General features: G+C 41.0%; 1 pseudogene; it reads right to left on the bottom strand.

Annotated features, from left to right (window-relative positions):
* Positions 1-3156: 3156 nt before the first annotated feature.
* Positions 3157-3773, bottom strand: LOC100428610 (SS18-like protein 2 pseudogene; annotated as a pseudogene).
* Positions 3774-24236: the final 20463 nt, after the last annotated feature.

The following is a 24236-nucleotide window of genomic DNA, read 5'->3' as shown; positions in this document are numbered from 1 at the left end:
CATTGAAGACCAATAAGAGAGGCTTGTTCTCTTTGCTCTAGATTCTTGCATATATTATGGTCTCTGCCTGGAGTCCTGTGACAGTCACACTAGGCACTAGGTGGTGCCTGGACTAGGCATATTTTGAGGTGGCTGCTTTTCTCATATGCTTTTCTCTGGGATCTGACCATTCCTTTCATCTCTTAGCCATGCATGTGTTGTGTCATCTCCATCCTTTCTTCCTTTTTCCCTTACTTCCTGTCTCCCTTTGTTCTTTCCTTCTTCTTTCTACCCTACCTGTTACACCTGATTACAACTAGGGTTACTCATATCATTGGCTGGTCATTAACCAACCAGTGTCTGTCTCCCCATATCTCTAGAGACTTTGAAGTTATAATACAGGAGTTATTAAGAAATTATTTTTAGGCGGCTAGAAAGGGTGAAAGTTCTCCTTGGAATTTTCCTTTACTAAAAAGCAACCCCCAAACTACTTCTTCTCTAGCAGAAAGCAGCCTGAGAAGTCAGGCATAAACATGCAGAATAGAAGATTTTATATGTAAATGACAGCAGCTGTATCTGCAAGCCAGGTACATTCAATATGGCGTCTCCCCCCTCTTTTCCTTGTCATCATGTGTGCCGGGTGTCATGGCAGCCTCCGGATAAAACCACGTGTACAGATATCATGGCCGCTGCCAGGTGGAGGCCGTATTTGCATAATAAAAGACCAGGGTGGGAGGGCCAGTCTTTTTGTGGGCTATGTAAATAGTACACCTGGTCAAGCCAATGCCCTGGGCCCTATGTAAATCAAACATCGCCTCCTGAAGCCTCTGTACAAACCAATTGCCTTCCGCCACAGAAGACAAACCCTCTTTTGGTCGACCCGCTTACTCAATCAACATGAGGAAACTTTTTCTCTCCCTTTTCTTTTTCTATTACACTTTCTGCTCCTGAACCCACTCCTCATGTATGTCCGTGTCCTGAATTCTTCTCGACTGAGACCAAGAGCCGGTGTATATATCGCAGACAACGGAGCCGTTTCAGTAAGAGGCACAGCAACTGCATTGAAACACGGTCTGTTGAGTAAACAAATAATTACCCCTCAACTTGATCCATGGGAACTCAAAGTACATTTTTGGAGCTTTCAGAACCAACAACGCTCATATCTTTATTATATCATCATAAAAATTTTCTTTATGAAGTATATGAAAATGATGCTAACTATAACCATATTATTCTGTTTCATAACCAGCAACAATGCATTAGTTCTCTCAACCAAATCATAAACTGTTAATATAGGAATGGATGCATTTATTAAAAACAGACATTTGTGTTCCAATTTAGTATTCACCAAAGATTTGTTAGGTAATCTAAAATGAAGTTAATATAATTTTAGCTAAATTTTGAACTATTACATATGCTTTTTAAATGAGGCTTGAAGGGAAGAAGGATTGACTTTTAATTGTGGTATCAGTAGTGAAACTGTTGTAGATTTCTGTTTCGGAGTTAAAAAAAATTGTTGAGTGGTGATGTAGCAGAATGTAACGGATATTGCCAAAATCTGCTGCCTAACAAACTGTTCCGAAACTCGGTGGCTTAAAATGATAATTCTCATGAATCTGATGTTAAGGGTGGTTTGATCTGAGCTGGGCTAGATTAGAGAGACTTGACTCTGCTCCATGTCTCTGATCCTGCCTGGGGACAAGCAGACTAGCCCAGGTATGTTCTTCTCATGGTGATGAGAGGCAAAGAGAGCAGGTGCACACTTACAGGATCACTCAAGGCCAAGGTTCAAAACTGGCAGCCTGTCACTCCATCTCATTCTATTGCCCAAAAGGTGTCTTAAGGCCATACCCAGAGGGAAGGGGAAGTGATGTATGCCATTGTATACTGAGAAGCCCCGCAAGGTTTTATTGGAAGATCATGTAGACAAGGAGGGTGATGAAGAAGGGACAGCGATATAATCCACCCACAGAAACTGCCTAGTTATTCAACAAACTCACTTCTCTTCTTCCTGGAGCCCACAGTTACGCTGTCTTTCCTTGCCTCTCATGCTGCAATGTCTGGCTATGTAACTGAGTTCTTGCCAAGGGGATGTGAAGCAGAAATGACTTGGCACATAAAAATTTCTAATGAGAACTCTGGGCTATTTCCCCTTTCTTTGACTAGATGCAGACAAACTAAGAAAACTTGAAAGCCACATGTTGAATATAGTCAGAAGCATAAGATGAAGGAGGCTGTGTCCAATCAGCAACTTCCCTTTGAAGTTTGAGAAGCAAATAAGCTTTTATTGTGCTGGCACCATTACTTATTTTGGGGTTTGTTTATGATAGCAACTAGACTGGCTTACCCTAAATGATACATGTGATGTGTCTGGAGAAAGGCTCTAACAGTGCCTCCGGATTTCCTTGAGAGCACTTTAGACACACTGCCCTAATGCTTATTAGGTTCAGCTTTCGTTTCTTATGGGTAGCTTCTCCATATTTGCCAAAATCAGGTAGGAGAAACCTTGATTATCCTGAGGTTGGGGAGATATTCCTCCTGGTAACCAGGGCAGAATGTAACACTATAGTGCAACATCAACACTTCGGTGACCAAAATAAATTCCTGCAAAAGGTCAGGGATGGAATTGGCTTTCAGTTTCAATTAGGCCTTTTATTGCTTCATTACTTCCTTGATTCCATCAGATTCCTTTAGTGGGAAAAAAGGAGGAGGAGAAGTATTAGGAGAAGGATTGTGTGGAAAAGTAAGCTTTATTTCAAGGCATTGACAAACTGGTAGGAAGCAGCACAGAGTTACTTGTCTATGTGTCTGTGTAGCAAAGGCTCAGTTAGGAGTCCCACCAATTCCTGCCTGAGGCCTACTCAGTTTCCTCTTTGGGTTGAAACTAAAAAGTAGGCTTGCAGGTGCCAGTGATATCTTTGTTATCCAAACGTGCTCCAAGTCCAGGAAAGAGAACACCTGGGGGTCACATTATTGAGGGATTTGCTTAATTATTAAAATAAATATTTACATTGAGAATACAGTTAAGTTAGTAGCTTTCTTTGCACGCTCACAGTTTTTAAAAGAGCCACAGGGTTTTCATTCATGTTTTAAGCAATTAAGTTGGTAAAAATCCTGTCTCCGTTTTCTCAGAGATGGATTACATTCAATTACTCCTCACAACAGCTAACTGGAAGATTATCTCATTGCTTTTGAAGTACTGGTTGGGCTGGCGTCTGTGATGGTAGCAAAATAAATGAGATTTCTATGTAACCCATGCTGATGCTGGATGCGTTTGTTAGCCTGGCCCCTGTTCTGATATGCCACAATACAGCAGGTCTGCTGGTCACGCTCCTCAAGGAGCCACTGGGTAGTTGATTGATGTATTTGTCCATTGTCACACTGCTATAAAGAACTACCTGAGGCTGGATAATTTATGAAGAAAAGAGGTTTAATTCACTGACAGTTCCACAGGCTTAATAGGAAGCATGACTGGGAGGCCTCAGGAAACTTACAATCACGGCAGAAGGCGAAGGGGAAGCAAGCACCTTCTTTACAGGGTGGCAGGAGAGAGAGAGAGCGCAAAGGAGGAGGTGCTACACACTATCAAACCATCAGATCTCATGAGAACTCACTATCATGAGAACAGCAAGGGGGAAATCTGCCCCCATGATCCAATCACCTCTCACCAGGTCCCTCCCCTAACATTGGGAATTACAACTTGAGATGAGATTTGGATGGGGACACAGAGCTGAATCATATAACTTGACTTCTGCCTTGCCCCTCAGCCAGTCTGGTACGAAGGCCACCTACATTCTGAGGAGCCTCAGAAACCTTGGACCACCACGTGTCTCAGTCAGAGCCAATCAGCCACTAGGGCACGTGTATTTCATCTGGCAACATGCGCTGGGGCCTGCCAGGCTGTGTCCTTTGCCAAGACCCAACTCACACCAAGAGTCCTTTCCTTTTACGGGAAATGCCAGGGATGCTCTTGTTTGGAATTAGAATGTCTATTTTATTTTAGAGTTTGGTTTTAAATGTGTAATCCATTCCAAGTTTTAAAGCATTATCCATTTGGGCATATCGTCTTCAACAGTCATAAAAAGGCTTTCTATTTTTTTTATTTGAAACAATTTTGCCTCCTAAAGAAGCATCCCATATTTATAAGAGATAATACCTCCTACCACATCCATCAAATAAGATTTCCCCCTAGTGTCTAATGTTAGAATGCTGTGCCTCTAAGCTCTTCTTCAGACTCTTTTTTCTATTTAGTAACAAGTAGAATGTACTCATTACATCAACAAACCTAGGGATAAACATTTGGAAATCACTTCATTTTATGAGTTAGAGAAAACACATAATCATCTAGTTTACTAGACATTCACCAATGCCTCCTTGGTGGCATGACATATAGAAGAAAAGGAGATTAGTATTGAAGATGAAAATAGCTTTATCGTGGGCAGAGTGGCAATTAGAATTTTTGTCTCCAGACCATATGGGTTCTTATTATAATTCCCTTTCTGTCCCTCTCTCTCCTGGAGTCCTCTAATCCTGGTAGGTTTTTCCTCACAGTTAACAATAATGGTTACCATTTAGTGAGCACTCACCAGGTCTCAGGCATTTGACATACACTTGCTTATTTAATTCTAAAACAAAAATCCTGAGTTGGATGCTGCAATCCCCATTTTACAGATGGGGAAACTGAGGCACAGCCAGTAAGAGATTGGGCCATCGCTGAAACTCAGTCTGATTCCAGAGGTTGAGCTCTTCTCCACTGTGCTATATGCTAAGAACTAAGTCATAATTTTCAAGGTTGGTTAATCTTTTATTCCACAAGGAAGATCAATTCTGTTAGGAATCTCCAATGACTTTGTCTTGGCTGAGTTGTTGGTGTCAGCTAGATGAAGATGCCCCCTTCTTAAGTTCTCTTCCCTTCTCTGTAAAATATATTCACTAATTAGTAGTAATAGTGGACACAAACATTCCAACTTTCTCTTATGATTCAGGCCCATGAAAAGCTAGATTCTTATTGTCCAACTGCATATAGCCTCAGAGGTCATAATATTTACTGTTAATATCAGGTGTTTTCAATCTATTTTCAATGAGAATCAAACTAGTATTCAGTGAGAGTGCACTAGAACTCTGGCTATCCTCGTTATTAAAATTATACAATAGCCATCACCCCAATTCTCTCACACAATCTAGGAAATTGAAGGCTAAATTCGGCAACTGCAGAGTTAATGTCTGGCACAGTGGGGGCCTTCTGGACTCTGCTGGTGCTCTGCAGCCAATGTCCATTCTCAAGATTTGGTGTCTGCCACATATTCTCATTCAGAAGTGGGAGCTAAACAATGAGAACACATGGATACATGATGGGGAACGACACACACTGGGGGCTGTCAGAGGGGCAGGGGGTGGTGAGGAAAGGAAATAGTCAATGCTATTGGCTATTCAGGAAGAATAGCCAATATTCAGGAGGAACAGCCAATGGATGCTGGGCTTAACACATCAGTGATTGGTTGATCTGTGCAGCAAACCACCATGACACACGTTTATCTATGTAACAAACCTGCACATCCTGCACATATATCCTGGAACTTAAAAGTTGGAGGAAAAAAGACAGCTAGATTTGGTTTCAGGAGCACTGGGTTCTAGATCCTTATTCTCTCCAAAAGTGGGAACTTGATTAAGTTGCTTTATTGCTCTGAACCTCCATTAATTCATCTATATAGTAGAGAAAACAATCTCTGCTCTGCCCTTGTCATTGGGCTGAGGGTAGGATCATCGGAAAGAAAATGGCTGAAAATCTGCTTACAAACTGGAGGAGTCTCATTCTCAGATCAGGGGGCCATGAGTGACCTCTGGGTCCTGTTAGTTAGTGTTCCTCAAAGAATACCTAGGGGTCTGCAGTGTTTTTTCACAAGAGGAGTTAGGTGTTAGATATTTTTGTGAAGTTACTGGTGTTTTGTATTTTAAGTTCTTGTGGAGTATATGATTTCTTTACTTTTGTTCCCTTCTCTTTTTTTCTCCAAATATTCCTCTCAAGCAGTGCGTTAATTATTAAAATATAACCAGAGTGTGTGCCAGAAAGTTAACAGCATGAGGGTAGGAAATTGAAGGTTAAAACAAGTATTCTGTTTGTTAATGTTGATTGAGAAGCAAAGTAAAAATGAGATAGCAGATTTAAAATTTATTTCAAAATTCAGTTTCCATCCTCAAACTTATTGCCCTAATATTTACTCATTTTTAAATTTATATTTTGGTCACCTTTCCTACAGCAGAGATCTTTGACTTTTTTTGGTTTACAAACGTATTTTAGTTTTTAAATTATTTTCTTTGTTACCATTATTAACACCTTACCACTTTGCAGTTTCACTGTTTCAAAACAAAGATTCTCTTAATTTAAGGTTGAACATTTCTTTTCTGTGACATCTTTTTTCATTTTAAAAAATAGCCTTAGTGAGATATAATTCATATATCATATAATTTACTCATTTAAAGTGTGTAACTCAATGTCTTTTACTATATTCACAGAGATGTGCAACCATCACCATAAACAATATTAGAACACTTTTATCGTCCCCCAAAGAAACCTCATATCTTTTAGCAATGACTTCCCATTACCTTCTAATGCTATCTCCACACCCCACCCCAGGCCAATACAACTGTGAATCAATTTTCTGTCTATAAATTTGTCTATTCTAGACATTTTTTTTTTTTTTTTTTTTTTTTTTGGTAAGAGAGAGAGTTTCGCTCTGTCACTCAGGCTGGAGTGCAGTGGCTTGATCTCATCTCACTGCAATCTCCACCTCCTGGGTTCAGGCGATTTGCATGCTTCAGCCTCCTGAGTAGCTGGGATTACACGCATGTGCCACCATGCCCGGCTAATTTTTTACATTTTTAAGTAGAGATGTGGTTTCACTATGTTGGCTGGGCTGGCTTCCAACTCTTGGCCTCAAGCAATTCGCCCGTCTTGGCCTCCCAAAGTGCTGGGATTGCAGTCATGAGCCACTGTGCTTGGCCTATTCTGGACATTTTCTATATATGAAATCATATAATATGTGCTCTTTTGTGACTAGTTTCTTTAATTTGGCATAATGTTTTCCAAGGTTCCCATGATATCCTTTTGATAAGCGATCATGTATTGTCTAGGGATAGTTCTTGTGCTTAATTGCTCTTTAAGTGTTTTTGTATATTGCCTCACCAAATAGAACATAAGTATTCAGAAATTGTCTTGACATCTGGGGTTTTGTATGCCTAGAACAGCTCTGCCTCCTGCTGGGAAATGCTCCTTCCAATCTTGTGTTTCAGGGGAGTACATGAAATGGTCTTTACACAGGCCCTTTCTCCCCGTCCAGTTTGGGGATGGAAGCCTGACCCCGCTGACACTAACCTGAGATTTTAGAACTGGTAACTGAGACATCAGGTCCCACGGCCTCTCTAGAGCTGGAGACGAGGTGGTCATGTCTCCTGCTGTGTGGAAGAAGGTGGTACGTGGTAAGGAAAATGAAGCTTACACGAAGGGGTGAGCCATCTGGGGCCCCTGACAGCATCCACGTTTCTGATGCCATTGTTCTCTGAGACCCAGGTGGGTCCCTGACCCTCTTATGCTGTCTATAGGGCACACTATTATACATTTCATATTTGGTAGTAAGTATTTAGACACGGGAGTGATCACTGCATCTAAAGCACTAGGAAAGGTTCAAAAATGTGGGTCAGCTGCCTCTGGGAGCATCATTTTAATGGGTCATCACAACCTAACTTAATTAATATGTAAGCCTGGTAGGCTTAGCATCCCAGGTATTTCACACTGGCTGACGATGCCTTCCATGAGCAAATTCAAGTTCTCAATTTACATCAGTGAGATATCATCAAATTTTGTGGGCATTTCTCTGATCATTAAAAAATGCATTACATAGCACATACCTATATGGAAGACAATCAGATTTTTTCTTCCACATTTCATTGGTTTGAATGAATAGATGTTCTTTCTCATTCAGACTTGCTTAGTTATCATTAAATAAGTAATTGAAAATAGAAGCCAGGAAGAAATTTCAGACATGCAGAACATTTTTCTACTTTAAATGTACCCTTTAGCATTTTCTGCATGCACCAAGTACTGAAAAAAATGAAATGCAAAGTTAATTTATCATTACTTTGTAATATTACACTTATTTATCTACTGTTTAAAGAAAAGATTTGGGTCTTGACTTAAAACTGAAACTATACATATGCTCTCATTTATTTAGGTGCATGTAAAAGACAAATTCTAAGAAAAAATTCCTGACCCCTCTTACTACACTTTTTCTATGTGACGTGTGTTGCAAAAAGGAAGTGTTGGCATTTATAACATTTATAACGTCTGTGTGTTTAGTGGAAATTCCCGGCCTTTTTAAATTAATGCTGCTTTTTTTTTTCAGTGTCCTATTTTACCACTGTTTACAGACAAACCTTCACATCAGGTCTTTTTGCCAACTTATGAAATGGCTGCTTGGGCAAGACTTTGAGGGACAAAGATAAGAGAAAGAAAAATATAGATCTGAGAAGAGAGATGGAGAAGAGAAGAATGTGATGGGTCAAGAAGCGGGTAGACTGTGAACATGGTTTCTGACAAGGCAGAGGGCGTGTTCCCAGGGGAAGGTGTAAGAGGCAGGTGGTGCTGATCCCAGCAGGAAAGAGGTCCCTGAACTGGGAGGGGAGCCCCAGGAGCTGTGGGAAGCATTGACTCTTCATCAGGGGTTGTGTTGTTCAATCTTATCTTATGAATTTGCAGTCAGCTGGAAGGTTCAGGACTTCACAGATGTGCAAGGTTTCTCATTCGGGTAGGAGAAGAGGATCCAGGTCATTTTTGTGTAAAAGATGACTCAAGGCTGGGAAGACCAAGGGCCCAAAGTTGTGAAGGTTCTGCGAGTCACGGTGATCTCATTGAACAGGGACTTTTCAAGCCACTTCATTTAGGACACTGCCGAGAGGGTAGCAAAGGTGGAGATGGCTGGGCTGTAAGTGCCAAACTCAATTTGAATCATAAAAGATTACTTCTATCTGGTTCTTGCACAAGTGTACAGTGGGTTTTGTGTAAAACTTGAGAGGGGAAAAGCATTCTGCTGCTAAAATATTACAAAGTTAGAAATCTTGCTGCAGAGGGTATGTCTTTAGCCTGATGCTTCAAGGGGGCCTGAAACTGTTCTGGAGGGAGCTGAGTGTGCCCATGTGTCTGAGCCTGGGTGGGCTTCCCCTATCTCTCAAGCCACTTTGACTCTGGCCGTCAAGGGTCACTGATGTCACTGTGAGCCATGGAAGAGGACAAAGAGAAAGTACTTCCTGGGAAGAAGAGGGTGAGGCAATAGGAGGTGTTATAAGGAAGGACGTATAGCAGGAAATGCTCCTCAGAGAGGCCAAAATGATGTCATTGGACCATGAGCCCAACAGCAGTCAGAGGCCAGGTGTCACAGAGGACAAATATGCAAGCCTGAGTCTTGCATATTGTCTAACAGAACTTGTGGTCCAAAGGGCCAGCTATTTTATTTCACTTAATTTTCTGTCAATAGGGCTTGCCAAGGACTGACCTATAAAACTGAGTGAGCCCTAGGGACAGGGAAGTGAATGTATTTTGATCTCAGCCAAGAAACCAGACCCAAGTTTAATCAATAGCTTGATTCAAGTTGTGTTTCCATTCTGTGCTAATGACTGCACGGTCTCTGGTAGGGAGATAAGAGGGGTCTTTGAAACTCCCCTCATTCCCCACCCCCCATCTCTTGCATGAGTTCCTGCGGGTCCAGCCAGCTTGAATGGGGTGTTGACATGGTTTGGATGTTTGTCCCCTCCAAATCCCATGTTGAAATGTGATTCTTAACGTTGGAGGAAGGGTCTAGGGGGAGGTATTGGATCAGGGAGATGGATCCCTCATAAATGGATTAGCACCATCCCCTTGGTGATAAGCGAGTTCTTGCTCAGTTCATGCGGGAGCTAGTTGTTTAAAAGTCTGGGAACTTACCTCCCTGAATCTCTTGCTCCAGCTCTTGCCATGTGACGTGCCTGCTCCCCTTTGCCTTCCACCATGACTGTAAGCTTCCTGAGGCCTCACCAGAGGCAGATGCTGGCAGCATGATTCCTGTAGAGCCTGAGAACTGTGACCCCAAATGAACCACTTTACTTCATAAGTTACACAGGTATGACCTAGAATTGAAGGGTCTCAGCACCACAGAAGACACAAGGAACTTCTGAGGGACGCAGATCCCTAGCTGGGGAAGTCAGAGAACCACCTGCTTAAGAAATGCTTTTCTTTTTTTTTTTTTTTTGAGATGGAGTCTTGCTCTGTCGCCCAGGCTGGAGTGCAGTGGCCGGATCTTAGCTCACTGCAAGCTCTGCTTCCCGGGTTTAGGCCATTCTCCTGCCTCAGCCTGCCGGGTAGCTGGGACTACAGGTGCCCGCCACCATGCCCGGCTAGTTTTTCATATTTTTTAGTAGAGACGGGGTTTTACCATGTTAGCCAGCATGGTCTCGATCTCCTCACCTCTTGATCCGCCCGTCTCAGCCTCCCAAAGTGCTGGGATTACAGGCCCGAGCCACTGCGCCCGGCCAGGAAATGCTTTTCTTAATGTATCATTTGAAAAGTCCAGGCTCCTGGGCGTACCTGAAGTCCATTGGATAAGCATTTCTGGGGATGGAGTTCAGGAATGTGCATTTACACCTGTGAAAGGAAAATAAAAACTCAGGACTCCAATTCACTCTGCCAAAAGAAAAAAAAATGAAGATGAAAGCTGAGTCATGCCAGAAACTACCTTTCCTTTTGTCCCTAAGCAGAGAGCTACAGATAAAAGGTTAAGTATCTCCATAGGTAGCTATTCTATGTTCACCTTATCTTACGTAAAGTGCTGAGTTACTGAGCATAAGACAAATATATAACTGACTGTTCCCCTACCTGCTCCTTTTCTCTTGGAACATGTGGATTGCCATGCCCTCCGTTTCCCCTCCAACCTGTTTTTCCCCTTTAAATATTGAAGCCCTCAAAGTTATCTTTTGAGAAAGGTAGACCACAGACTGTTTCTGTGATCTCTGTGTTTTTTCTTCCGTGTGTGTCCTCTAACCCTGGCAAAACAAACAAACAAACAAAAAAACAAACAACAACAAAACAAAAAAACAAACTAAATTGATTGAGACCTGTCTCAGTTACTTTTGGTTTACACACCAAGTCCCAGAGTAACTCTTAGGCATGTCAGCCTTTGAAAACCATTGCTTTAAGGCGTGGAATGGCTCGGATATGAAGCTTTAAATCTGAAGCAACATGACTCACATTGTCCTCAATGGTATATTCTCAGCTAAAGACTTTGCAAATCATATCATGGAGGAATCACTGTGACCCAGGTATTACTATAGTGGTGATGAGGCGTAAATCTTAGGGCAAGACCAACCTTGTGACGGCTCACTGGGAGAGGGGAGGGGAGGGAAAACCTCTAGAGATGGGAGAAAGAAGCTGGTGTGTGCCCATGAGGGGACCTCCCTATGAAGAGTTTAATTTTTAGTGCTTTTCCTCTTGAACTCTGGGAATAGTTACATTTGACATCAGGTTTCATTATTCCCCAGTTAACTTCCGTACTTCTATGAAGTCTGTTCAAATGTACAGTATAGTCTACATGGTGTCATGGCAGCAGGGGGATTAGGGCAGAGCAGTAAAAGGAAGGGTGGCTTCCCTAGAACCACTCCACTGCCAAGACCAGCAGGTCAGAGACAGCATTAGTTAAAAGCTGGAACACACAGAATTCTAGATAGGGGCCACAGGGCAATGAATAGATGCCAAGGCATGGCAGGGAGGAGAATATGACAAGGACAACAACCACCAGTAGTCACTGTTCCTACTTCTGTTCCTATTTCCTCTTCAACCAACTCCAAACAGATTTTTATTTCCACTCATGTTGAAATCTGAAATCTGCTCTTGCCAAGGTCACCCATGACATCGAAATTGCCACATTCAGTGATTAGTTCAAATATATTATCTTTGACCTGTCAATAGGCATTTGGCACAATTGACCATTTGCTTCTTGAAAAGCTCTTCCTGGCCGGGCGCGATGGCTCATGCCTGTAATCCCAGCACTTTGGAAGGCCAAAAGGGGCAGATCATAAGGTCAGGAGTTCAAGACCAGCCTGGCCAACATGGTGAAACCCCGTCTCTACTAAAAATACAAAAAATTAGCTGGGCGTGGTGGTGCGTGCCTGTAGTCCCAGCTACTCAGGAGGCCTAGGCAGGAGAATTGCTTGAATCTGGGAGGCGGAGGTTGCAGTGAGCCAAGATTGCGCCACTGCACTTCAGCCTGGGTGACAGAGTGAGACCGGTCTCAAAATAAAACAAAACAAAACAAAATAAAATAAAATAAAATAAAAAGAAAAAAGAAAAGCTCTTCCCTTGGCTTGCAGATAAGCACTCAGCCTTGCTTTTTCTGCTCCTTTATCAGGTGCTCCTTTGATATTCCCTTTAGTCATTCTTTCTCAATGTGGACGTGGCCAAGGGCTTAGTTCTTGGACATACTTTTCTTCATTTCCCTCACTTAACCCATGAACTGATGACTCTCAATATATTTATCTCCAGTTCCAGTTTCTCCTCACTTGTAAATACAATTGCTGACTGTCCATCTCCAATGGGAACTGTGATTAGGCTGACATAACGTGTCCAAAGCAAACTCACCATTTCTTCTCTACTGCCCCAAACCTGTTCCTCCTCAGTCTTCCTCATGTTTCTAACTACTTAGGCCAAAAACCTTGGCATTATCCCCAATTCTTCTCTTTCTCTCGTATCTCATACCCATTCAACAACAAACCCTGATGGCTCTACCAGGAAAATATTTGCAAGGTGTGCCCACCTCTCACCACTTTCATCTTTATCCCCTCACCCAAACTACTACTATCTAGCATCTGGATTTTTGCTGTACATCTGGACAAAAATCTAACTTGCTTCTGCTTCCACCCTAACCCCTATGTGGTAAATGATTAACTCAGGAGGTTTCAGCTGTCCAAACCTTGTGCATTTCAAAGACAGTTTGGCCTTTACTTGGCTATGGGGAAATAACTTCTAAGGCTTTGGAATATTCTGACTGATAAGAGTGTCTTTGTTTACCTGACATCTTAGGCCACTCTAGATAGTTTATGCTAATAATGTGATTAATGGTGAGGGCCTTGGGTAATAAAACTTAGGTAATAAAACCAGTAATAAAACTGATATCTGTTTTATTTCTGGAGGAATGGAGACTGAGCATGATGGTTAATTTTATGTGTCAACTTGGTGAGCCCACAGTGCTCAGATATTTGGTCGAACATTATTCTGGGTGTTTCTGTCAAGACCTTTTTTAGATGAGATTAACTTGGAAGACTTTGAGTAAAGCAGATTAACCTCCATAATATGTGGTTGGGCCTTATCCAATCAGCTGAAGGTCATAAGAGAACAGACAGACCCCCGATGAAGAAGGAATTCTGTGTGGGTGTGTGTATGAAGTCTATGGTAAAGCAAAGAAAGCATTATATCAGCAGATTGCCTTTGAACTAACTCTTCCCTAAGTCTCCAGTCTGTTGGGCTACTCCATTAGATTTTGGACTTAAGCCACAATTGGCCAGAAAAAAAAAAAAAATCTTTCTGTATCTTGTTGTCCTGTTTCTTTGGAGAACCCCACTAATATACCGAGTAATTGAGATAAACCACATGGGTGACTGGCCATGCCAAAATGACCAATCCCCATTAAAAGACCTGGACATCAAGGCTTGGGTGAGCTTCTGTGATGGCTGATGCCTTGTGAGTATTGCTTAGTTCACACAACAGTGCAGGGAGGATTAAACACTGTCTATTTGATTCTGTAAGGAAGGGATAAATGGCAGCTTGCACCTTTTTCTCCTGGACCATATACTGTGTGCCTCTTCCCATTGCTGATTTTAATCTGTGTCCTTTTGCTGGAATAAACCACAACAGTGAGTCTAACAGCTTTGCCGAGTTCTGTGAGTTCTTTCTAGCAGATCATTGAACCTGAGGGTGGTCTTGAAGGATCCCCCTGAATGCAACCCCAACCATGTATTTTCCTCATAATAAGCTTTTAAAATACAAAGTAGATTATATCCTTTCTCTGCCCCTAATTTTTTTTTTTTTTAAATTTTTTTTTTTTTTTTTTTTTTTTGGGACGGAGTCTTGCTGTGTCACCCAGGCTGGAGTGCAATGGCCAGATCTCGGCTCACTGCAAGCTCCGCCTCCCGGGTTCACGCCATTCTCCTGCCTCAGCCTCCCGAGTAGCTGGGACTACAGGCACCCGCCACCTCGCCTGGCTAGTTTTTTTTTGTATTTTTTATTAGAGACGGGGTTTCACCGTGTTAGCCAGGATGGTCTCGATCTCCTGACCTCGTGATCCGCCCGTCTCGGCCTCCCAAAGTGCTGGGATTACAGGCTTGAGCCACCGCGCCCGGCCCTCTGCCCCTAATTTTTAATAGTTCCCTGTTTTTCTCACAATGAAAGCCAGAACCCACAGGATCTCCCCCTCCTGACTTCCTCTCTAACCTCAACACTTACTTCCCCATCACTCACTGAGCTCCCACTTCATGGGCTCTTTGCTGATTTCCTTGAACTCTCCAACCTCAGGACTTTGTATATACTTGCATTTGGTCTTTCCTCTTCCTGAAGGCTTTTTATGCAAATACCTATGTGACTCACTCTCTCACTTCCTTTAGACCTTTGATCAATCAGTTAGACCTAACTGAAAGGTCTTCCTTGACTACTGCATATAAAATAGCATTCTACCCCCCATGATTTCCTATTTCCCTTTTTTATTTTTATAGCACTTTTTACCACTTGACAAATTTTACATTCATATAATTATGTGTTCCTTATCTATTATTCTCCACTAGAAAATAAGTTCCATGAGATCAGGGACTTTGCCTATTTTATTAACTTCCGTATCCCCTGTCTCTTGTACTTAGTACAGTGTGTGGCACATAGTAGATGCTTAATAAATATTAGTAGAATAAATGAATGAATGAGTGAATAACTTCAAAAGGAATGTAAAATGAAGATGAAGAGTGATCTTACTCTTTCAAATGTCTCTGCAATCCTTGTCCTCTGTATTGCTATGTTATTTGCCACTAAGGCCTCTTATTTCTTCCTTTGAAACAATTTCAGATAAAACTTATCCTCCATTTACTTGCCATTCATACATTTTGGTTTTCCTTTTATAAAATACAACTTTTTATTGTGGTATAATACACATAACATAAAATTGACCATTTTAACCATTTAAAGTGTACAGTTTGGTGGCATTAAGCACATTCACAAGGTTGTGCAATCATTTCCACTATCAATTTCCCGAACTTTTTCGTCATCCAAAATAGGAACTCTGTACCTATTGAACAATAACTTCCCATTTCCTTTTACCCCTGCCCTGGGTAATCTCTATTCTATAGTATGTCTCTATGAATTTGTCTATTTTATATTAAGTGGAATCATATAATATTTGTTCTTTTGTGACTGACTGGCTTATTTCACTTAGCAAATGTCTCCAAGGTCACCCATGTTGTAACATGGATCAGAATTTTCTTCTTCTTAATGGTTGAATAACATTCCATTGTGTGTATACACCACATTAAAAAAATCAATTTATCTGTTGATGGACATGGATTATTTCCACCTTTTGGCTATTGAGATTAATGGTCTGAACACTGGTGTGCAAGAACATGTTTGAGTCTCTCTTCTCAATTCCCTTGAGTATATACCCAGGAGTGGAATTGCTGGATCATATGGTAATTCTATGTGTAACCGTTGAGGAACAATCAAACTATGTTTCACAGCAGCTGTACCATCTTACATTCCCATCGGCAATGCATGCAGATCCTGATTTCTTCATCTCTCCACCAACAATTTTTTTCCTTTTTAAAAAAGGCATATCCTTCCTGATGGATGTGAAATGATATCTCATTATGATTCACAGTCTTTAACCTCATCACCTTGCACCTGGATTGATGAAAGAGTCTCCTTAGGAATGTACTTGCCCTCTACATTTCCCTCCCTGCTGCATTTGACCACTGTTGCTCATGTATCTTTGTAAAACACCATCCTGATGTGGATATGGGCAATATTTTTATAAAGATGATAGAAACAATAAGGCTGCTGAAGATGTGTGAGAGTTAATATTAGATGGCAACTTGATTGGATTGAAGCATGCCTAGGTAGCTGCTAAAGTATTTTTTTTTTGGTGTGTCTGTGAGGGTGTTGTAGAGGAGATTGACATTTGAGCCAGTGGACTGGGAGAGGAAGACCCACCCTCAATGTCTTGTGGGCACCATCCAGTCGAATGCCAGGGTGGCTAGCATAAAGCAGGTGGAAGAAGGTGGGATTAGCTGGCTAGCCAAATCTTCTGTTTTTCATCTTTCTTCTTTGATGGGTGCTTCCATCTGTTCCTCCTGCCCTTGGACACCAGACTCCAGGTTCTTTGACCTTTGGACTCTTGGACTTGCACTAGTGGTTTGCTGGGGGCTGTCGGGCCTTTGGCCACAGACTGAAGGTTGCACTGTTGACTTCCCTACTTTTGAGGCTTTTGAACTTGGACTGTGTTACTACTGGCTTCTTTCTCAGCTTGCAGACAGCCTATTGTGGGGCTTTGTCTTGTGATTGTGTGAGCCAATTTTCCCTAATAAACTTCCTTTCATATATGTGTATATCCTGTTAGTTCTCTCCCTCTGGAGAACCCTAATACAGCAGTATAGAGAAGAGAGTATCAAGAGGAAAGAAAGTGAAGGCAGATTATTCTGGAATATTTTTAAAGGACAAGGTGGGGGTCAAGATACCAGACACTGACAGGGGTCTCTTAATAGCCCAGAGAGGAGAGAATTTTGAGAAAGAAGCGATCAGCATTGCTCTGAAATTACAGAGAGTCAGGTGTTTTGAAGAGTCATCACTGGATTTTGACAATTAAGAGTAAGCATTTCATAACTTTTGAGACTATAGTTTATGTTTACTGGAGGAGGTACGGTAGAATAAAATATCATTGAATTGATGAAAGAATAAGGGGATTATTATTATTATTTTCCAGATGATTATCAGCAAAGGAAAGAGTGAGAGTAGAAGAGCTGTGGGGAAGGGTTTTTTAAAGATGGGAAATCAAGACTAGCAGCCCAGCCACAGAGGCGGAGCCTCCAGGTCTCTGGGCTTAGTACGTCTGGTGCCACTTAGGCTTCTGTCAGCACCCCAATCCAGGGCCAGATCATGACAAGTGATATTCCTTTCTATCTTAGAGAGGTAGCTCCTTTCCATTTTTGAACACCTGCACTCCACTGAGCCTTCACTTTGAAAAGAAAGTGAAGGGAGAAAGACTGCAATGTCGTAAGTCTTAGCAGCCCTTACTTTAAGCTCCGGTCATATCCTTGGCATGATCTGTCCTGTGAGAAATGGAGCTTTAGTGTAAAAATACAGTTATTTACCCTTCATGGTGACAACACATCTGAGACTTGTGCTTAGAAATCATTTAGCAGATCAATGGTCCCAACACCAACTAAAAGAAGAAATAATGGTTAATGATGTTAAATGTCATGTGAAGGAGTCATTACTGAAGAAATATCAGTGTAGGGCTACATATGAAATGTCCCGAAGGGAACAGGATTTAATGGAGGATCTCAAGGTTGCAAGAAAGGCATACCATGAGCTCATACTACAGTTGTCTCTTGTTTCATGGGGGGCATTCATACTTATATTTGGTGACTTGAATGCTTACATATCTTTGCATGAAGATTTGTTGGCAAGAATAGGAGAAACAACCAAACCTGATGAAATAGTGTAGCAGACTGGGCCCATTCTCATGAACTGGTTGCCAAGCTTAAATGCCTGTAAAGACTATTGTCATAAACAGCCAGTGGCCAAGGCACTTCTTTCCAAAAGAAACAAGATTCAAGAATTCAAGACTTCTTGAGCAATGTCTTGAGTTTCCTTTCAGTCAAAAGTTAGATCTTTAGAATTTCCTAGATATTCCTTAAAGTTGCCTCATCAAATAATCTTTAGTGTGATAAGACATTTTTAGAGATTCTCCAAAAGATCACCCTGAGGTTGAGCATCTAGAGAATGTTGTATTGATAACACAAGGAGTTCCCTCTGATATTAACTAGAAGAAAGGCCAATTAGAGTGCCAGTATTTTACTGACAAACTGAAGTAACTGGACGAAAAAGTGAAAGGATTGTAGAATTGAAACAAGCAAAGTATTGCTCTGCCATGGGGACTTGAAAAATTAGGCAGACATAAACTTTACATTTCCCTGTTTCAAGACTTCTTGGTTTTGGCTTGACCTGGTAACAAGAAACACAAAAGGAGGATTACTCTTATCCGCTTTACTGGCAACCAACCCTAGTCTAAGAGCTAGTCTTTGAAGACCTGCAGGATGGAGATGTGAGAATGGGAAGGTCCTTTTGAAGATGTTTCAGTAATTCAGATAAAGCTAAAAATATCTTTGTAGTTTGCTTCCAAGACTCTTCTTTGAGCCAGTCTCCACTCCATAAGTCTAAGATGTGTTTCATAAGCAGCAGTGGTTCTATTGTACTTAAGTATTTATTGCTCCTTTCCAACAGGCCACCATTCTAACCAAGTTTGAGGATTTGCCAGAGCTCCAAAAAGAGTGGGAAAAGAACAATCCCTTGGTCTGGAACATCAAAGACTGGAGGAAGGCTTCCACAGTTTCTAGTGTTATTCAAGTAGAAGTTCAAAAAAAGTTTCATAATATCGTTCCCCTGCACAAACAGCAGAAGACACCAAGAGCATAAAAACACTCAGAACGCAATCTGGGTTCCAAAAACCAAGGGACAATGCCTAGTTAAGTGGCAAATGCAAACAGATTTTGGGATAAGGAGAACTCTGTGTATTTACTGGTAAACATACTATTTATTAATGTGTACAGGGGTTTTTCTTTTCTTGAAATGTAAGCATGAGAGAATTATAAGCTTACCTTATATCAGCTTTAATATTTTCTATGTTTTTTGTTGCTTTTTCAAATAGCAGCTAATGGTATGCAGACTACATTAAATTAATGTTCTTAATTTGTGTGTGTGTGTGTGTGTGTGTATGTGTGTGTGTGTGTGTGTGTAGAACAGATCTCACTGTATTGCCCAGGCTGGTCTTGAATTAGTGGGCTCAAGTGACCCTCCCACCTTGGCCTCCCACAAGTATTGGATTACGGGCATGAGCCACTGAGTCTATGGTCTTATTTTTAAAAGATTTTTATTTTTTCAGTTCATTTAGAACATCCAACTCTGGCATTTTTAATGAAATGAAATATTTATGAAGCAGATTTTCTTTTAATTCTGAATTCATCATGACTTTATAGTATCAACTAATTATGGTATTTACAATATTTGGCAACACATAGAATTTTGCAAACACTAGGCTTTTACAGTGTTCCTTCAATAAACTTAGCATGCAAAATTGGAAGTTTTAACACTGGCACCTTCCAATTCTACATAGTATATATGTTTGTGGTATTTAAAAATTCACACTGAGGCTGGACGCGGTGGCTCACGTCTGTAATCCTAGCACTTTGGGAGGCCAAGGTGGGTGGATCACGAGGTCAAGAGATCAAGACCATCTCGGCCAACATGGTAAAACCCCGTCTCTACTAAAAATACAAAAAATTAGCTGGACATGGTGGCGCGTGCCTGTAGTCCCAGCTACTTGGGAGACTGAGGCAGGAGGATCACTTCAACCCAGGAGGCGGAGGTTGCAGTGAGCCAAGATCGCACCACTGCACTCCAACCTGGCAACAGAGCGAGACTCCATGTCAAAAACAAAAACAAACAAAAGAGATTCACACTGAAACAAATTCTTTGGAAAGCAGACCATAAAACTTCACAGGCTTTTAATTTCACCAACTGAAATCTTTACCTTGGTTTTATTTTTCACTGCCACATTCCTCATTTTTTCATCCATTTAATCTGCCAATTATTGTTTTATTTACTACAAACTAGATTTGATATTTGTTTTTATTTTGTTTTTTACTTTGCAGCCTTTTCAAATTGGCATATCTTAAAGATATTTTTCTTTCTTGATTAAAAATGTGTGTGTTTAATTATTTCATTTTATACCAAGTGAAACTAAGCCATATTATTTTTCAGCCAATTAAGAAAATTGCAATTTTAAAATACAACATTTTAGGGTGATGAATACATGTGAAATGACTTATTATACTCTACTGAAAATCTGCTGTAAGACTTTCACTGGAAATTTTAGCTTTATGTGAAAAGCAAGAGGGAAGACAAATTGACTGACAATAAATTTAATAATAGGGAATGAGGGCGGGTTTGTCTTAAAGCAAAAAGTCTGGTTATACCATCATGTGAAAATATAGTAAAAGCTAAATCTGAGGTGTAGAGTCATTGTGGAACACCTGAGGGGAAATTAACTTTATTTCCCTGAAAATAATGTTTGAAAAGAAATAATAAAATGTATTAAAAATTTGACAACGTTTGATTAATTTCAATGGATTTATTCATAAGATGGAGAAAAGGCTGATGATGTAAAATGTTACATGGGTGACATACAGAAAGAGTAAACTTATAACTTAATTTTCTTTGTTAATATAAAAGGGAGATCACATTCTTTAAAAAGGGAGTGTGGGGTGGACCAGAAGTCCCTTGCCCTGGCTGCGCTATAGTAGTGAAAAATCCAAGTATATGTTGAAGATTTTGTAAAATATGTTTGCTCAGTGCAAATGAAAATTAGAAAAGACTGTAACTAGATCAATCCAAATAAATTCTCTGTATCAATGAATGATACAATTAAGCAAGCAAACAAACAAACAAAAAACACACGTAGAAGAAGCCCAGACCAACTCAGATTTCATGTGTTGATGGAAGAACCAAGAGAATGAAAGGGAGTGGAAGGGTAAAGATAGGCAGAGAAACTAGGGTGTCCCCTGAGGCTCCTTCCTCTGAGCATGGAGAGATGGAGATAGTAGACACATATTGGGAATTCTGGAGAGGAGAGAATTCAGGGACTTCTGTTAGATAACCTTGGTCTTGGGCATGTTGGAGGAGGCAAGGTCACTCAGTGTCTTGCTAAGCTGAAGGGAGAACTTACACTGGAGTTTCAAGCAGGGAAAAGGTTTATATGAGTGCAATGAGTGTGGCCAGAACCAATGAGAAGCAATGTGAATATGGTTCAGGTGTTTCTCAAAAAGTGATGGAGAAGAAGGGAGGACACGGGGTCATTGATCTGGATGGAGGAGTGAGCACTGGACTTGTTTTGACCTTTAAAAAGTGCAGGGCAGAAGTGGTGGGGGCTGTCTGGAACCCTTTCCCTCCCGTACACTCAGCACGTTGTTTGCTTCTTACACCTCCCATTGCACATACTTGTGAGGGTGGCTACGCTCACAAGGAGCGGCATATCCATCAGCAAATCAGGCTCTGACATTATTTCAGCTTCCTGCCTTTCTCCCCCGATCCACTTCATCCTGTTTAAAGCACCTTCTTGAGACACAGTTGACATAATTTTGGCTTTAATATTCTCTCTTGTGAATTTACTCTGTAATCTTGGAAGCAAAACATAGAAGGAAAGAAGAAAGAAAAAGAAATCTCCAAACCCATACTCCTTATCAAAAAATTTAGGGTTATCACCACACAAGCTTGCAGCAGTTTCTGTTATCTAGAGGAGGATGGGGAGTTCCAGGGAGAGAGGGGAAGGGGAGGGAGAGCTAAGAGCTAAGGTGGTTTGTCTAACCCCCAATTTCCTTTTCCTGATGACTTCTAAGTAGTCATTTTCTCACAAAGTCACTGTGTCCTGAGGCTACTTTTACACACCTTGTCCTCATCACCCTTCCCTGTAGCGCTTTCTCTTAACTGAACAAAGTTCTTTGGGCTCCAGGCTACAACTTCCACCTCAATTAATGCAGTAACTATTTTGTTTGGTCCTTGGTTTGATTTAAGAAAATGAGCAAACATTTATTGGGAGGTGACTACAAGCAGGCACTGAGCCTAGTGCTGTGAGCAATACAGAGATGAACAAGATGTCACAATGAGCTGAGAGAGGCACAGTCTGGTAGAATGTGGCAGGCAGGGCAGGGGAGGGACCACAGCTTTGTGCAATGGTGGAGAGACTGCTTCCAGCTGGGAGGGCATGGAGATGTTTCATGATGAGAGTGACTTTACCTATTTACTTTTTAAATTTTATTTTTATTTTTAATTTTTGTAGGTGTATGTATTTATGGGGCACATGAGATGTTTGATACGGGCACACAGTGTGAAATACACACATCATGGAGAATGGAATATCCATCTTCTCAAGCGTCTATCCTTTGAGTTACAAACAATGCAGTTACAGTTTTTATTTTAAAATGTACAATTAAGTTATTGATGACAGTCACCCTGTTGTGCTGTCAAATAGTAGGTCCTCTTTATTCTTTCTAACTACTACTTTGTACCCATGACAGCGACTTTAGAACTGGGCTTGCCAGATGTAAGGAATAAGGCTGTTTTGGCCAGGTATTAGGGAGAAAGAGTCACAGCCTTCATGGTGGAGGAAATGAGGTGGGCAGAGACACAGAGGCAGGAGAGGGCAGGAGGCCAGGGATGGTCTGGGTTGGAGTAAACACTGGGTGAGGAGGGAAGTGGTAAGCCAGCCTTGCTTGCTCTGCTTGGAAGATTGGATTTTCTTCTGTGAGCACTTCAAAGCCTTCATTGCCTGTACTTCATTGCAAAGGCTTTCTCGTTTATCTGCCTATTTGTAGTTAAACCTGTGTCTCTCGGTTTTATCTGTTAAGAAGGAAAACCTGGAGTTCCTTTGGCTGCTGAGATGCCCTTTTTTGAATCCCGTGCTTTCTGCTAATCCTTTTTATCTAGGTCCCGCTGTTTTGCTTGGCTTTTCTTGATTGCCTCCTAGATTGCCATCTACACACAGCAGTTTCATTTGCTTTGATGCTTTTGAGAGTTCAGGACCACAATTTTGCCAATTTTAACTTTCAATACATTTTCTCACCTTTTTCATGACTGTCTTTGAAAAGAAAAAAATATATACATGCAATTAGCAATAGATGGCTTCCTGAATATTGTTTATTGCATCGTAGCTTAGATGAAAACATTAAGGAACACAGCAACATCTCATTCCCGGAGAAGAGTTTGATCCTCAAACCATTCAAAACAAAAGCTGACAGATGAGAAAATGAAAGAAAGATCTTGATCTATGTTAGTTTTGCTTAGCAAGCTTGATAATGACAAGTTTGGAAGGTTCTTGTGTGACGCATAGCAGGTGCCCAATTAAATACTGATGGTTAGTTCTGCTCCCAGTGAGGAATTCCTGGTTAGGCGGGAGACACTGGGAGATTTTTATCTCATGCTTGATTCAAGGTAGTTTTCATTTTTCACTTAGTCCCAAAATTCCATGGTGCTGTATTGTATTATTTTTGATTAAAAAAGAGCAAGCAATCTAAATGTTTAATCAAAGGGAACAGTTTGGTAAAATGGCATATCTACTTGTGGGACACCCATGCCATTATTATAAACAATGACTGAGATCATTATGGAAAAATATGGTGATATAATGGTGATGGGAGGAAAGCAGAATGTAAAATTACGTATCAACTTATATTTAATAATTGTGTGCCTGTTGCACAAATTCTCAGAGATGGAATACAGAGACTTGAGCCAATGACTGGTGAAAGGCAGCACCCCCTGCCCTCAGGAGGGGCTGATCAAATGCAAGACTATAACTGCCAGTGCTTACAGCCTCAATATGAAGCCACGAGCCACACATGTTTCTGACTATAAATTAATTTTTCAAAAGAAAGAGATCCACTTCAAGTAAATAGTGTTGTTTACCTGCCATCCAAATATCAAAAAACAAAACAAAAAACAAACCAAAAAAAAAAACAACAAAAAAGCAAAAACAAAGAAACAAATTTGCTTCTTAACCACTGCCTTCTCCTCCATTTTCTTGTCTCTGCTAATCAAATGCTTTCTTTGGGTCGTTTCATCTAAATTTGATACACAGATGCTTTCACCATCAAATTAGTATTGTTTGTGCACCTCTAAGAAAATTCAAACTCTGATTAGGCGCATTACTGCCTAATTATATCTGTCTGCGCCTGGTTATATAAACATGTCCACATTAGGACTTGTGACTGCCTCTTTCTCAGAGTGTCTGGGAATGGAATCAGAAAGAACTATTGCTGGGCTCCCACAGAGGCAGAGTCTGGAAGGTAGCTCAGGTAAATGAGCAGGTGACGGGGTATGGGGGTGGAGAGCCCTTGGCATATTATGCGATGATCCAGAAATGAAATACTGCTGCTTA

Source organism: Macaca mulatta, chromosome 18 (assembly GCF_049350105.2).
Source record: "Macaca mulatta isolate MMU2019108-1 chromosome 18, T2T-MMU8v2.0, whole genome shotgun sequence".
Lineage (NCBI taxonomy): Eukaryota > Metazoa > Chordata > Mammalia > Primates > Cercopithecidae > Macaca > Macaca mulatta.
This window is presented reverse-complemented; position numbering and strand designations above follow the sequence as displayed.